General features: G+C 38.8%; 1 protein-coding gene across 1 annotated transcript in view; it reads left to right on the forward strand.

Moving 5' to 3' along the window:
- Positions 1–17859, forward strand: part of cdin1 (CDAN1 interacting nuclease 1) — a 49057-nt gene that overhangs the window by 29802 nt on the left and 1396 nt on the right. The gene's annotated exons all lie outside the window — the stretch shown is intronic.

Here is a 17859-nt window from a genome sequence, read left to right on the forward strand (position 1 = left end):
CCCAATTAATGTCACCCTGTAGCTGAAGAGTGCTCATTTTTATTGGGGAGCTGACAGTCGCCTCCACGAGTGGCGCAGTGTAATATGCATTAATTGCCCCGTAACACTGGTAATTACCAGTTCTTCAAGCCTCTCAGTAAACTGTCATGCCCAGACAAGACTGCTTTGAAATAGATTACTCATTAGGGAGAGCTGCCCTATTTTCTGAAGGGGCTCGCTGTGTTGGCACAAAAAAAGGAAAAAAAGAAAAGATTTGGGTACTAAACAAATAGTTGCCAAGAGCAATTTCCTATTACAACTTTCCAGTGACGGCCTTTCTCTCTCTCTGTGTGTCTGTGTGTGTGTGTGTGTGTGTGTGTGTGAGAGTGGTGTAATGACCGCGAGTGTTGGCCGGACAGATGTTTGTGTTCCCCGTACATGCTGATCTTGAATCTGCTGACCCACAGCTCATCATCCAGAGGCTCAGCTAATGCTAATGACCAGGGCCGGACAGTATTACAGCGCAGTATTTTGTAAAAAGCTAAACGATAATTAAAAATCTGCAGATTATTGTGGAGGAGTTTGGGCGTAGCTACAAATGTAAAACATAAACAATAACTTTTATTGCAGTTTTACAATGCAAATCCAATGAGATCCATTTGTTGCTCATATAATATATCTGCTTAGAGACATGAATCTTATAAACACCTGCATATTAGTCAATAATATTACCACAACAAACTGTGTGAGGGGAATCCAGTTGTGAATGAAAGAAGTAATTACTCTTTTAGAAATAGACATGATCAGGTTGTGCCAAGGAGAACTGGCCACTCCAGACCTCCACACTCATATTTATAGGAAGGGGAAGAAAACCCTATTTGTGACTTATAATTTGACAATAAAACATATTTCAATAGAATGTGTGTGTTTAGGTGATGTTAGAGAACGTCTTTATTCGGGAAATATATGAAGGGAAATGCTAAAAAATGTGTTTTCTGGAGGATTTTTTGAATATTTATCGTTAATCAAACTAAAAGATAGTGTATGACTCTTTTTCACTGTTGTTATTATTTGTATGTTTTTTTGTACATTGAATATTTATTATGAAACTGATATGATTGCATCTTATATATTGTATATTTAGTATAGGTTTTGCCATGAATATTACCAATGCTGCTGATATGGCAAAAACATGAGTATAAAAATCAATCAGATTACTAAAATTAATATAAGCATTAAACAAATATAACAGTACACACATTTTCCTAAGTTACTAAATAGGACCAATGTTGGGCTAAAAATCTGCAGATTACCGCGCACGCAGACTCCCTGTGGGCCTAAAATACTGTAGTGTAGTTTTGAAACGTGAAGTACTTGAGTTAATCAGTTGATTCTATAGTTGCTATGGTAACAAATCTACTAAAGTAATTAATCTGTTGTTCCAATTCTACAGTTACCATGGTAACACGACACCTGTAGCAATTAATCTGTTGTGGTGATTCTACAGTTGCTATGGTAACAACAACTGCAGTAATTAATCTGTTGTGGCGATTCTACAGTTGCTATGGCAACACAAAAACTATAGTAATTAATCTGTTGTGGCGATACTACCATTGCCATGGTAACAAAACAACTACAGTAATTAATCTGTTGTGGTGATTCTACAGTTGCGATGGTAAAACAACAACTATAGCAATTAATCTGTTGCAGTGATTCTGGAGTTGCCATGGTAACACAACAAGTATAGTAATTAATCTGTTGTGGCGATTCTACCATTGCCATGGTAACAAAACAACTACAGTAGTTAATATGTTGTGGTGATTCTACAGTTGCTATGGTAACACAACAACAATAGTAATTAATCAGTTGTAGTGATTCTGTAGTTGCTATGGTAACACAATTAATCAATTGTTGAACAGGATCAGGGAATAAGGCAACCGTTGAACCCTAAATGTGTACAGCCTTCATTAAAATATGTAAAAATAGAAAGAAATCCATCTTTAAAATAATGTTGGGTCATTTCAGAAAAAGTCATCAAAATTAAACATTTAGTGTTCTCTTCTGGAAAAATGGGTAGTGTTGGAATCATTTTTGACCCATAAGTAGGCCCATGCAGATTTGCAGCCCATTGAGTCTATTTTTTTAGTTGTGTGTGTGTGTGTGTGTGTGTAAATGTATATTTATTTAGTTTTTAATGTATTTCAGTAATATTCATGACTAATAAGAAAACATTCATATCATTTACTAACAATAAAGTAATATGTTCTGTCTTTTAGTAGAGCTATGGCAGATCTATTATATGAGAGACTTGCTTTATTTACCAAATAACCGGATCTAATAGAGTTTGCATTGTAAAGATTTAATAAAAGTTAGAAATGTATATTTTATTTGACATATTAAGTGTTTAGTTACACCCAAAATTATTCCACTTAAATCTGCAGATTTTACAGTATTCTGGGCAGAAACAGCACATAATATCTGCAGATTCTGTCAGCAGGAGGGTTAATCAGGCTGAGTCTGTTTGGTTTGAATTTGATTATAAATTTGATTATAATTATTGATATGGCACGGTGGCTCAGTGGTTAGCACTGTGGCCTCACAGTAAAAAGGTCGCTGGTTTGAGTCCTGGCTGGGTCATGGGAGTTTGCATGTTCTCCTCGTGTTGGTGTGGGTTTCCTCCGGGTGCTCCGGTTTCCCCCACAGTCCAAACACATGCGCTATAGGGGAACTGATCAACTAAATTAACCGTAGTGTATGAGTGTGTGTGTAAATGAGTGTGTATGGGTGTTTCCCAGTACTGGGTTGCAGCTGTAAGGGCATCCTCTGTGTAAAACATATGCTGGAATAGTTGTCGGTTCATTCCGCTGTGGTGACCCCTGATGAATAAAGTGACTGAGCTGAAGGTAAATAAAGGAATCATTATGATTATTCAATATGGATGAACTGTTTTTATTTCTTATTTTTTCCAAATCTGACTGAAATCTTGAGTCGGTGTGAGTATCTCGTCGCGGTGGTTTGCGTGCAGTGTATGTAAAGCTCTCCTGCTGTTTCCTCACACACACAGTGCATGTTGATTGTGACCTCGCGCTTCAGACCGCCACACATCAGTGTTAGAGAAGAACGGCTGGAACTGCCCCTCTGCTTGTTTACACCATTATTTGTGTATGGATGAGTCTGAGTGCTGCACGTCTCCAGATAAAGCCCATTTGTGTGTGTGTGTGTGTGTGTGTGCGTGTGTGTGTGTGTGTGTGTGTGTGTGTGTGTGTGTGTGTGCGTGTTTATACTTGTTTTTATATCCAGTGGGGACTTAAAGCTGAATGCACACAGACTCATGGAGACTTGTCACTGTGTACAAGATTGTGTGTGTGTGTGTGTGTTTGTGTTTACTTGTGTGTTAGTTTATATAAATGTGAGTGTATGTACAGTATATGTGTGTATATGTGGTTGTGTGTGTTTGTCTATGTGTCTGTGTGTTTGTGTCTCTGTATGTTTGTGTGTGTATATGTTTTTGTGTGTGTGTATGTGTGTGTTTTTGTGTTTGTGATTTGCCTTTGTGTGTTTGCTCGTGTGAGTGTGTGTGTGTGCATGTATGCAGTTGTGTATGTGTGTGTACGTATGTACAGTATGTGTGTGTATGTTTGTACATATGTGTAATATGCGGTGCGTGTTTGTTTGTTTGTTTGTTTGTTTGTATGCATGTGTTTATATGCTTTTGTGGGAGTCTGTGTGTGTGTGTGTGTGTGTGTTTGGCTCTGTGTTTGTGTTGGTGTGTGTGCAGGTGTATGTACATATTTGTGAATCTCTGTCTGTGTGTGTGTGTGTGTGTGTGTGTGTGTGTGTGTGTGTGTGTGTGTGTGTGTGTCTTGTTTCTATATCTCAGTGGGGACTTTAACCTGAATGCACACGGACTTGCAAGGACTTGTGTCACCATGGCTGTGTGTGTATGTGTGTGTGTGTGTGTGTGTGTGTGTGATGTCCTCCAGCAGCTGCTACAGGCAATCTGGCCACCGGCTCCTCAAATCAGTTTTGTCAGAGGCTTCAGACACGGCCTAATGAAAGGAGATGGTACAATTTGAGGAGCGCAGAAAAAAACACACCTCCTCTGTCTCTGATGGGCCGCATGATGCCTTTCATTAGCACACATGATCTCTGTCTGTGTGTGTGTGTGTGTGTGTGTGTGTTCATGTGTGTGTGTGTGTGTTTGTGTTGCTGTGGCACGCATCAAATTGTTTATGACAGAGGTAATTGGGCTAATTGAAGACATTAAGATGAGCTGTCAGCGGTGTGTTTTGGGCTGACAGGAGCAGGACCCGTGGACGCGGGACGCTCTAATGTGATGTGGACAGGCTTCAGGGGCCGAGCGCACGGGGACCCGCGGCTGTAATGGAGGCCCTTCGGCTCCCGGACACTCAGATCAGCCAATTTAAGAAGGAAAGTGAAAAGAGCTCCAGCCCCTGGTTTATTTATTTATTATGTTCCCGAGTGTTGTGGGAGCTGGAGAGCAGGATTAATGTGTGCCGTCACTGTGGATTTAGCTGAGGACATGAGCTGAGAGAGGGTCCGACCTCTTGTGTGAACACATGTGTGCAGATTTATTTACATATCTAAATATTATTATACTACTACTACTATTATTATTATTATTATGACGACTATTATTATTGTTGTTGTTGTTTTTATTATTATTATTATTACTATTATTTATGTTGTTATTATTGTTGTTATTGTTATTATTATTAATATTATTATTATTATTATTATTATTATTGTTATTATTATTATTATTACTATTGTTATTAATAATATTGTTGTTGTTGTTATTATTATAATTATTATTATTATTATTATTGTTGTTATTGTTATTATTAATAATATTTTTATTGTTATTATTATTGCTATTATTATTGTCATCATCATCATTGTTACTATTATTGTTGTTATTATTATTATTATTATTATTATTATTAGCCTATTATTATTATTATTATTATTGTTGTTGTTGTTGTTGTTGTTGTTATTATTATTTTTATTATGAGTATTATTAATTTTAGTATTATTATTAGGTCGCTGGTTCAAGTCCTGGCTGGGTCAGTTGGTGTTTCTGAACCAACTATTATAATAACATCATCTGGGGAATATTTGGAATAAATATGGATAGGTCAGTGAGTGTGAGTGTGTGGTCAGTATTGCGGTCAGTTTTCTGCTGTTTCTCCTCTTCCTCTAGCTGTTGTCGGCTCTGAAAGGTCATCAGTGTGTTCCTGTGAGAGTCTTGTGTTTGTTTGTGTTGTAGATCAGGGTTAAACTGTGGTCCTGCAGACCCCCAAGCACCCGTCCTGTCGCCGCTCGGCTCCTTCGCTGTGTGTTTTTACTAGTTATCATGCAGTGTGATCCTCTGGGTAATGAGTTTAGCTGCGCTCTGCTGTCTGCAGCCTCAGAGCTCTGATCTACACACCACACACACTCCAGCTTTGTTTGCTTTGCAAATTTTTAAAATGACAATGAAATCTGATTTGAGCGCAGCTTGTAAGTGAAAACATTGAGCAGCTTTTATCCTCAGCCCTGCTTCAGACGTCCGGCCACTCTCACACTGACAGGACTCACTAGTTACGTTTCTATCCAACTATTCACATGCACATTTTGGTTTATTGCATTAATAAATGTTTGACGGAAACACCAAGATGTGCATGAGTGTTTAAAAACTTCCTGAGCAGGATAAACATGTTATCTGATAATGAAAATGCTCATAAACTGTTCTGGAATCAGCTTTATTGAGTAAAGTCTGTGCCTGCGCTTCATCAGTGTGTGTGCTGTGATGTAGTCTCCTCGCAGATGCTGATCAGATAAGTGTGTGTGTGTGTGTGTGTGTGTGTGTGCGTGTGTGTTTGTGAGGGTCTTTGCGTCATTAATGTTGGTTTGCAGCTCTTCATTGTGTCAGATGTGAGATGTTGTGCTGATTGTAAAAGGCCTCAGTCCTCCATCAGTCCGTCATCACAGTGCTTCAGTATTCTTCTTCTATTATCATTCCCTCCAGAACTGTCTTGAGCATCTGTCTGTGCTCCCGTCTCACGGCTCCAGAAGCCACCGTGTTCATTGCGTTTGGTGTTCTGAGGTGCAGCTCATTTATTAGAGGAGAACAAACAGCACAGTGCAGAATCCCAACAGTGCAGCAGACTCCACTTCTCTCAGTGATATCTGTGCACGTTTAGCAGGAGGTGATCATTTTGTTCTCCTCTGTTTGACTGTAAATACTGATTTATTCACTAATGTTTTATGCCAAATTACAGTTTTGCACATGAATCGAATTCATATCTTTGGACGGAAACACAGCTACTCTTACCCAACAACTGGGAAATGCCTGGTTTGTGATTTATACTGCCTTTGTCCTGCTGTAAACTTCATACCAGACCTCAATGACTTCATCATTAAAAATATTACATTCATTTTCCTTCAGCTCAGTCCTTTTATTCATCAGGGGTCACCACAGCAGAATGAACCACCAACTATTCCAGCATATGTTTTACACAGAGGATGCCCTTCCAGCTGCAACCCAGTACTGGGAAACACCCATACACACTCATTCTCTCACACACACACACTCATACACTACGGCCAATTCAGTTCATCAATTCCCCAAACTATGGAGCGTAAACTATCGTTGTTTAGATTGTTGGCTGTAGTTTTAGAGTATCAGTTGTTGTTTAGACTGTTGGCTGTATTTAGAGTGTTGGTTGTTGTCTAGAGTGTCAACTGTTGTTGAGTGTCGACTGTAATTTATTAGAGTGTCAGCTGTAGTTGCAGAGTACCGGTTGTTGTTTAGAGTGTTGACTGTAATGGTGTAAAATGTTGGTTGTTGTTGTTGTAGAGTATCAGTTGTTGTTGAGAATGTCGACTGTAGTTGTAGATAGTATCCATTGTTGTTTAGAGTGTCGACTGTAATTGATTAGAGTGTTGACTGTTGTTTAGTGTCGACTATAATCATAATGTTTGTTTAAAGCATCGACTGTAGTTGTATAGACTGGTGGTTCTTTTTTAAAGTGTCAACTATCGTTGTTTAGATTGTTAGCTGTAGTTGTAGAGTATCAGTTGTTGTTTAAACTGCTGGCTCTAGTTGTATAGACTGTTGGCTGTTGTTTAGTGTCGACTAATTTAATAGAGTGTCAGCTGTAGTTGCAGAGTACCGGTTGTTGTTTAGAGTGTTGACTAGTGTATGGAATTGTGCACGGGACTACGTGACTACAGAATGAGTTGGTTATCTAGAGTGTTGGTTACAGTGTTGATTGTAGTTGTATAGTTGGCTGTAGTTGTTTAGAGTGTGTCTGTTGTTGTTTACAGTGTTGGCTATGCTAAATATACTTGGCTAAATATTTTTTGTATCCAGCGGTCTCTGTTCTCCACCTCTGTCTGAGACGAGGCTCTGAGACGCTGCTCTGTCCAGATGGAGGCGCCTGTGTCAGTCGTCCAGACTGCGCTCAGGTTACACTGCAAACTGCTGCTGATTACAGACCGGCTCGACACAAATTGGAAACACATTAGCAGCAGGGTTAAGAGCAGGATTAGACCATACAACCGGACCGGCACAGAATGGAGGCCATTTGAAGGGATTTGTTTTGTTGCCCCCTGAGAGAGCGGCTAATTATTCACTGGGGCTGCTGAGAGTTCAGAATAACAGGTTACAGGAGCCGATAATCCTGCGACACTGCAACCACAACACGTCATGATGGTCATCAGACCAACACTTACCCAGAATGCACTAGGAGATGTTAAGCTGGAGAAGCAGCTAGTTTCATTTAATGATAGATTCAATTTTCTGATGATTTTGACCTGCTCTGCCTCTGCATTACTCGTATATCCATCAGTCCTGCTACCATTCCTTCAAATGAGAACATGTATAGGGGGTTATTTCTGCAGCAGACTCGGCACATTTGACTGTTGATGTAATTGCAGATATATATTCTGATATATATTCAGATAATCACACAGATTTTGGTGTTGTAAATCTCCAATGAAACGAATAGCCAAGTGTAATGAATTAATACAGCTCTCCTCACAGTTTCAGAGCACTGGGACAGAATGAGCAGCGGCTGTTGTTTCTTTAAGCGTTTATTCTCGTTTGTCTCGATTAATTGATTGGGCTGTTTTAACAGAAATCATTTTGGTGATTTATTGTCTGCATTCGAACGCAGGCCTCTGTTTTATTATGGCCCATTTCATACATCATATCTGTGAAATGAAGTGCTGTAATGTCCTTTAATGAATTCACAGGAGCTGGTAATGAAAGCTTTCACCCATTTATGTGATGGAAAGCAGCGCTGGGGTCAGTGGAGAGCAGAGCGCTTCACTCCTGCTGAACCGCAGGTCACCCAACACTCCATCTGAGGTCAGAGGTCAGAGGTCAACCTCTTACAAGCCCACAGAGCAGCGGGGACCCTGTGTACTCTGATATCTGACCTGCACATGATCCACACACAGGCTTTTATCGGCTGACATCAGGTCCTCTGGCTGACTGTAGAGCTTCGTCAACAAAGACACTCTCAGAGACATAAAATTAGGCTTCTGCTGGTATTAAATAGTCTTTTTGCATTTAACTGATGAAGCTTTTAGCACGATATATGGTTAAATCATGGTATTGTTGCAAAAAAAAAGTTAGGTAACACTTACCATAGTAACTACAATTACATAGTAATTATACATAAGTACATGCAGTTAACACTAAACCAGCATTCCGACCCTAACCATATTGTTAGTACATGTAATAAACTAATATTATATAATGTTGTAACTACGTCAACTTAAAATAGTGTAACCAAAAGTACTATAATACAATACTTGTTTTGTTGTATATATACAGCTTAAGTCAGAATTATTCGCCCCCTTTGAATCATTTTTTCTGTTTTAAATATTTCCCAAATGATGTTGAACAGATTCAGGAAATGTTGACAGTATGTCTGATAATATTCTTTCTTCTGGAGAAAGTCTTATTTGTTTTATTTGGGCTAGAATAAAAGCAGTTTTAGATTTTTAAAAACCATTTTAAGGTCAATATTATTAGCCCCTTTAAGCTATTTTTGTTTTCGATAGTCTACAGAACAAACCATCATTATACAATAACTTGCCTAATTACCCTAACCTACCTAGTTACCCTAATTACCCTAGTGAAGCCTTTAAATGTCACTTTAAGCTGTATAGAAGTATCTTGAAGAATATCAAGTCTTATATTATGTGCTGTCATCATGACAAAGAGAAAATAAATCAGTTATTAGAAATGACTGTACGAAATCAACTACATATGTATTTTAATGTGAGTGTGTGTGTGTGTGTATATATATGTATATATATTCAAAGTAAATCCATTTTTAAACAAATTAAGTTGCAAAAGTATTATACATTTGAATAGATTATAATTTATATTTCATAGTCATCATTTAAAGTCATATTATAGTTTTCTGGTAAAGTTAATAAAACAGAACAACTGAATTTTATTCATGTATCTCAATTTAATTAATGATTATGGCTTTTCATTTGAATGGATTATTAGGCATTAACTAAGAAATAATTATTTTTTTTTAATTGTGTGTTTTGAGCCAACGAGAAGAATTTCAGTGCTATTAATATTAATAATACTAAAAAAATAATGATAATAAATTAATTAGTAAAAATATAGCGTTAATAAGTTAATTATGTAATGGTAATAAATATATAAAGCACCTTTAAAATGTAATTCTCAAAGCACTTTGCACGTAAGTTACAAAGAAGGCATAAAAACTGTGGTTATATACAATTATACAAAAATAAAAAATGTGAGTCCTACAAATCAAAAATACATCTCACGAATAGGCAAGTCTAAAAAGTGAGTCTTCAGGAATATTTTAAATAGGTTCTGCATGCCTAATGTAAAACTACACTCACCGGCCACTTTATTAGGTACACCTTACTGGTACCGGGTTGGACCCCTTTTGCCTTCAGAACTGCCTTAATCCTTCATGGCGTAGATTCAACAAGCTACTGGAAATTTTCCTCAGAGATTTTGCTCCATATTGACATGATAGCATCACACAGTTGCTGCAGATTTGTCGGCTGCACATCCATGATGCCAATCTCCCGTTCCACCACATCCCAAAGGTGCTCTATTGGATTGAGCTCTGGTGACTGTGGAGGCCATTTGAGTACAGTGAACTCATTGTCATGTTCAAGAAACCAGTCTGAGATGATGGCATGGCTTTATTTCACCTCTCTGATGCTTTAACGCACACTTTTGCACACATTTGCACTAGATATTTTCTTAGGATCCCTCCATATGTCTTAAAAAAAACATTGTGCATTTGTAAAGTGTGCCTCATACATGTGAGTGAATTTGACAAACCACCTGTAGGAACACTGTTCTCTATTAAAAAATACGCACTGCCTTTCTTTACTCTAGATCTTAATTCTCTGAGCACTGACAGTTGTATAATCAGCTCTTCTAGTGTGTATTGCCTCTTCTTGTTAAATTGCTGAATGCCACCTCAATTGTAATTGGACAAAAGCACCTGCTAAATGAGTTTTACTAACATTTCGTTTGATTTCAGCTTTAACACAGTACGCAGTAGTTCGTGTAATTTCCATTTGTGCAGAGAGCTTCAGATTGAGCCGCTGTGTGTTTTTTTTCCTTCTATCTTCTGTCACCTGAAGCCTCTGCGCGCTGTCATTGTGCAGGAAATGATGTGGCTAAATCTGGAAGTGGAATGGTCTCGGCAGTCATTATCACAGACAGGTCAGGCGTTTATTGGCTCTCACCTCGGCCATCATTAATCTATAAGCAGGAGATAATGAGTGCAGAGCAGATTTCTGCAATTACAGCGGCTCTCTCTTTATCCCGCCGCATTAATGAGCTTATCAATATGTGTGTCGGGTTCAGGGTTCGAGCTGGTGTCCGCTGGCCCTGATGGGACTCAATGAGACGTGAGCTGTAAAGACCAAAACGGTTTTACCTTCGCAGGGGCATACAGCGCTTTAATCCTGCTTTAATCACATCCACAGCTTTAACAGAACAGAAAGATTTCACTCATCATGTACGCTACCTGACCAAAGTCTTGTGGTGGATCCCAGTTGTAAGAGCAACACATAATAACTTGACTTCCAGCGCGGACGTAAACAAGGATGTAAACAACAGGAAATGCTGTTTGGCACCGCTAACAATGTAACTACAGATTCATATTCATCAGTCAAACACCCACAATCCTCAGCAGCGCTGCAGTGTCTCTGTATGCGGACTCTTTCCCTGTGTTCTACATCTTAAATAACAAACTAGCAAACGATATGAGAACGTTTCATATTACTGACACATCCGCGAATCACAGCACATCATGTTAGATGACATCATGTTAGATGACCAATCAGAGCCTCTTGAGAGCGGAACTAGGAAACACGACAGTGGTCTTCATGTTAGCTGAGGATCTGTATATAATCAAAGGAAGATATCTGAAACAATAACCTGATTTTCTACAAGTGAAGCACGAGCACACACTGCTCTGCATCTGATAAACACAACCAAGCCTTACACACATACTCTGGAGCAGCCCTTTAAGACTAACAGACTGATAGTGACGTCTAAACTAAACTTTAATTGTGTTATTTCTCATTGTTCCTCAGAAGTGTGCAGCATCAGGAGAAGAGTGTATATATAAATATGAGGATGTTCACCTTGTGATATTTCTGGAGTAGGACAGGTTGTTTATTTATGATGGAGTGTGCAGCGTCGGTTGGAGGCCGTGTCTCTTTAAACATCCTGTTTGTGTGCAGGCTGGTTTATTATGGTGTCCGTGCTGCTGGACGAACGAATGAACGCTGCAGTAAAATATGCCAGACGCAGGTTGGGTTGCGTGCTGATCTGTGTTCACCAGCAGCATTAGGTCGAGTAGCTCTCTCTCTCTCTTTCTCTGTCTCTCTCTCTCTCTCTCTCTCTCTCTCTCTCTCTCTCACTCTCTCTCTCTCTCTCTCTGCTGCACTGCACTTCCACATCTATAAATAAACAGCCATTAATCAGCTGCTGAGAGGAAGAGCCCTGACGTCGAGGATTCAGCCCCCTTGGCCTGGTCCGAAATCACCAACTACTTGAGTAGATACTGCATTTGAGTTTATATTTACTACACGACTGTTAGAAAAGTACCGTTACAAAACTTTTCTAGTAGGTGATATATTTGAATTAGATTTTACTACATGACCATTAGAAAAGAACCATGTATTAGGTGCTACATTTGAATTTGTTTACTACACGACCATTAGAACAGTACCCTTAGAAAAGTACTGTTAAAACAGTATGCTCTAGTAGATACTACACTTGAGTTTAACCATTAGAAAGTACCATTAAAAAATGAACTTCTTTTAGGTGCTACAATTGAATTTATGTTTACTACACAGCCGTTAGAAAAGTACCCTCAGAAAAGTACGTTGTAGCATTTACTACATTTGAGTATGAATTTACTGCATGATTGTTGGAAAAGTTTGTTCTAGTAGGTACTGCATTTAAACATGTTTACTACATGACCGTTAAAAAAAACTGTTAAAAAAGTATGTTTGGGATTACATTTGAATTTGAACTTACTACGATTGTTAGAAAAGTACCGTTAGAAAAGAACCTTCTAGTAGGTGCTACACTTAAATTTATGTTTAATACACAGCCATTAAAAAGTCTTTTCTTGTAGGTACTACCTTTAAATTTACTACACAACCGTTAGAAAAGTACTTTCTAGAAGGTACTACAATTAAATTTGAATTTATTACAACAATTAGAAAAGAACCTTTAAGTTATTAATAATTAGTAATTAATGTTTACTACACGACAGTTTAGAAGTATGTTAAATTAGAATTTACTACACAACCAATAGAAAAGTACTTTCTAGTAGTTACTACACTTGAATTTAAATTTGCTACATGGTTAGAAAAGTGCATTCTAGTAGATGCTACATTTGAATTCGTGTTTACTACACGACCGTTAAAAAGTATGTTCAAGTAGGTACCACATTTGAATTAGAATTTACTACATGACCGTTAGAAATGCAATTCACCAGATATTGATAACCACCAAATAAATCCATATATGCAAAGAAAACAAATCTAATTCGTTTACAAATGAGATTATGCGAAATAAAATGAAATGATGCAGGGAAAAGTATTAAACACATGAAGGAAGGGAGGTGTAGTTTGGCAGTGAAAGCCCAGACAGCAGCTGAAATCCCTGTTCTTCAGCAAGCCTCTGCCCTTCCTCAGTGTAAATGAATATCAGCTGCTCTAGTCCAACATCTACATCAGCAGAAGGGTGAAGATGAAACGTTTCATCAAGACAATGATCCAAAACACAGTCAAGGAGACTCTCAGATGCTTTCAGAGAAAGAAAATCAAGCTGTAGAATGGCCCAGCCAATCACCTGATCCGAATCCAATTGAGAATACAGAATAAAGCTCAGATTTGATAGACGAGACCCACAGAACCATCAAGATTTTGACCCTCTGTTAAAGTCTGTGAGGAACTCACACCTGTGCAATGCATGAGGCTTCATTCTCCATATGAGAATGAAATAAAAGCCTTTTACATACAGTATTAAACACATTTCAGTAGTTCAGGACTTTCTCCTTCTGTTATTACACACAACTTAGATTTTTTTGTGTTGTTTTTATGTTTGTATCGTTTGGGTTTTTACCAAAATCTGCTTCAATTCCATGTTAACAGCTCCTTTAATATGATTCCCAGGAAGAAAAACATGATGTGTTTAATACTAATTTCCCCGCTGTAAACACTCTAGCACAAAAAATAAAGCAAGACTATTAATAAGACTTGACTAAAACACAAGTATTCACAAAAGGGCAGTTTTGGTGTGCAATGCACTGATGCTGAAGTGTTCCTGATGTCGAAGCCTCTTCAGAATGTCAACATGAACACTCTATAGCACAAAATAAATAAAACTATTACCGAGACTTCACTGAAACACAAGCATCATTGGCATTCAAAGTCAAAGTGCAGTTTTGCCGTATAATGTGCATTGTGCTGGAGATGTCAGCGCTGTGCCTCTGATGCAGAAAGGTATGTTCTGAAGCTGGCGAGCGGAGATGACACCGCGGAGGGCTGTAATTACTGATTCAATTACTCTGCGATTATGTGTGTGCACTGACGGGGAGGAGGCCTGACTCTCTCAGCACCTCCTTTCAGCTTTTTCTGTCCTTAAGTGCTGCGCTCTCATTAAAATGCCTTTTTAACCAGCATGGCACCTGCTTTAAAATCAAGCGCCGGGCGCTCGTTACGCCTAATGGCAGCGTGTGTGCCAGCGCCGTCCCACTCGCTAAGCCAACGCGCTCCAAATTAGCTACATTTCACAAACAATTTCCCCGACTCGTTACGCAGTTAGATGTTTATTGGAAGATCACTGACTTTCCCCCGAGCGACGCTTGTGCCAGATTTAGGTGGCGACGCGGTGGCCCACATAATAGACCTCCATTATAATTGGAGCCCTGTGTCCGTTTATGCCTTTATTTATGGAAGCTTTGCATTGCCTTTTGCGCTTCAGATTGGAAGCTTGTTTGGACGCCTCCCTCGAGGGTTACACACGAGTCTATTTAACCCCACAGCCTTTGGGTTATTTGCTTGGGTTCAGATTGTTTTGTAGACCTGACGGGTTTCTTTAGAGCTCATCAAATGCATTGCTGTTGGTAGAAGAGCATCTACCCTATCTACAGTCCTGGAAGAGTGCATTGATTTGATTTGATTTGATTAGAACGGATTAATCATAAACATGTTTGATTATTCAAATGCAAATCCATTAGTAGATTTCTTTAATTGAACACAAACGCACACTTAAGCACATGGTACTGCAAACAACCACACACTGAATATTCACAGCTCTCCTCTCTTCATCCTCATATTCCTTCAGTGCTCCTGTCTGGATCATCTGATGGACTTCTGGATGCGTTCATATAGTTGATTTTGATATATTTATGTATTTTACACAGAGTAATCACACACACAATACACACATCTCATCAAAATCAACAATCTGTGTAAACTCTTACTGAATATTCCCAATTTGCTTACCGTTTTGGTCACCATAACACAATCATCTGTATTCACTTATTCCTTTAATGTTATATTTTAGATGTGTTGTACTCTCTGACAGGTTTTTACATCTCTTCCTGACTGTTCCATAGTTTCACGCTACATACAGTGGGTACGGAAAGTATTCAGACCCCCTTAAATCATTCCCTCTTTGTTATATTGCAGACATTTGCTCAAATCATTTTAAGTTTCCCTCATGTACACACAGCAGCACATATTGACAGAAAAACACAGAATTGTTAACAGTTTTGCAGATTTATTAAAACAGAAATCTGAAATATCACATGATCCTCAGTATTCAGACCCTTTGCTCAGTGTTCAGCAGAAACAGCCTTTTGGTCGAATACAGTCGAGAGTCTTTTTGGGAAAGACGCAGCAAGTTTTTCACTGCTGGATTTTGGCGGATCCTCTGCCATTCCTCTTTGCAGATTCTCTCCTGTTCTGTCAGGTTGGCTGGTAAACGTTGGTGGACAGCAATATTTAGGTCTCTCCAGAAATGCTCAACTGGATTTAGATCAGGGCTCTGGCTGGGCCATTCCAAAACAGTGACAGAGTTGTTGTGAAGCCACTCCTTCGTTATTTTAACTGTGTGCTTAGGGTCATTAGCTATGTTTCCATCCACCTATTGTTATGCGTATTTTGGATATGCGCATTAAAAAACGGTTGATGGAGACGCCGTGATGCGCATACATTTTGACAATGCGCATAAAAAAAAACGTATGCGCATAACTGAGTAGGATAAACTTTTTATTCGATAAGAAAAGATGCGCATGAACTACGGTGGAAACACTTTTACTGCACAAATTTCAGCATGCGCATTAAAAAAGGTCATGTGATTTTGTTATAAGAGATCATGTGATGAGGAAAATGGACAAACCAGCAGGCTGAGCTCACTGTAAACCATCTGAACTGTTGTTTTAGTCAGTCTAAAACGCCTCACCGTTTAAGTATTAGTGTTATTATATTATTAATGACCTCCAGAATCAAGAGCGTCTGTGCTCCGCGTCTGACACCTTCAAACGCCACCGCGCGTTCACTGGGTCTCAGGATTGCCTTCTGAGGCGCAAGTCATTTATTAGATGAAGAAAAGATTGATGCAGCATCTCCTACCGCAGTAAATTCAGTTTTTACTGTTGATATTTGGCGCCGGTTAATCAGGAAGTGACGATTTTGTTCGCTTTGACTCGTTGGATCTAAACGCTGCTTTATTCGCACGTCTTTAATGCAAAAATACAGTTTTGTGCATTAAATTCATTTGCATTTTCGGATGGAAACACAGCTAGTGTCTTGTTGAAATGTAAACCTTCAGCCAAGTCTTCTCCACACATACCGCTTAGAATTAAGGCCCAAAGTTCTGTCTTGGTCACCTCTATTGGCATATGAATGTTATATATTTATACAACTGCATGTTTAAACTCTTTGGACATTGGCTTTACATCTCTTACTGACAGTTGCATAGTTTTGCTGTATATATAGACATGTTGTTCTGATCTCTTCCGCACTGAATACACTTTGCTCAAGTGAACACTGTCGTTTCAGTTTGAGCTCAGTTTAACTGTGAGGAAAACATTAAACCGCAGAGATGCGTCATTTCTCTGAGACCTCGACCTGACACTGAACCTCCGCTCTTGTCTTGTCTAAAGTTACAGTGAATGAAATGATATACATCAGTGTAAAGTGTAAGGTTGTCTGGCCTGCGTTTCTCAGAGAGCAAACGAGGGTTAATTAGTTCACAGCAGCACTATGGTCATGTGGAGGGCCTGTTTTTCCACTCTTATCTGATCATCAACACTTCCAGAAGACTCTTTGGCCTGCAGACTTCTACGCCTCCCCATACGTCACCGCACTCCTGATATAGCATGTAAATGTTTAGATTCGACGTCCATAACATTTCCATAAAAAGGATGGGAGTCCAGTATTAATGGCGTGATGACAGACCTCTCTCCTCCATCAGTGAGTCTGTAGGGACTGTTAGTTTTGGCTGCTTTTCTCTCCGTGACTCCAGTAAATCAGTGTGTGAAAGAGACGACAGGACTTCAACGCTGAGCTCTAACACACCGTCTGACAAAAAACTGATGCAGATTCCAAGAACACCACACAGCATTCACTTCCACAGCTTTCTACACAGTGTTTAAAGGGTTAGTTCACTCAAAAAAGGTCAATTCTTTTGTTAATTACTCGCTGTCATGTTTTTTAACGCTCCTGAGAGCTTTGCTTATGGTTAAAAAACAAATGGAGATATTTTAAATCAAATCCTGAAGCTCTCTGATCCTCAATAGACAGCAAGAAAAGTCCTCTATATATTGAGTGTGTCTTCAGTGGTTAGGCTGTGATCATACCAAGCTCCAACAACTCTTTAGAAAACTCTCCAGATCACGTGAGTGTTCCTAACTGATACAGAGTTTTCATTTTTGGGTGAGCTTATGCTTTAATGATTACTTATGAATGTTTAAAGACAGTCAAAACAAATTAAAAATAGACATCATCATCATCATGTTTAACAGTTTATTTTGTGGTTGAAAAACTACAATACCCATAATCCTGTGGGGGAGCAGATACAGACCTTAAAGGAACAGTTCACCCAAAAATGAACGTTCTGTCATCATTTACTCATCCTTTACTTGGTTCAAACCTTTAGGAGTTTCTTTCTTCTGTTGAACACACAGGAAGATATTTTGAAGAATGTTGAATATTCCTTCTCTGAAATATAATCTTGGTGTGAAATCACTTGAGGGAGATTCAACGTTCAATTTTGGGTGCACTATCCCTTTAAATTGGCTGTGTTAAAGCGCACCTATT

This window comes from Danio aesculapii, chromosome 17 (genome assembly GCF_903798145.1).
Source record: "Danio aesculapii chromosome 17, fDanAes4.1, whole genome shotgun sequence".
NCBI classification, from domain to species: domain Eukaryota; kingdom Metazoa; phylum Chordata; class Actinopteri; order Cypriniformes; family Danionidae; genus Danio; species Danio aesculapii.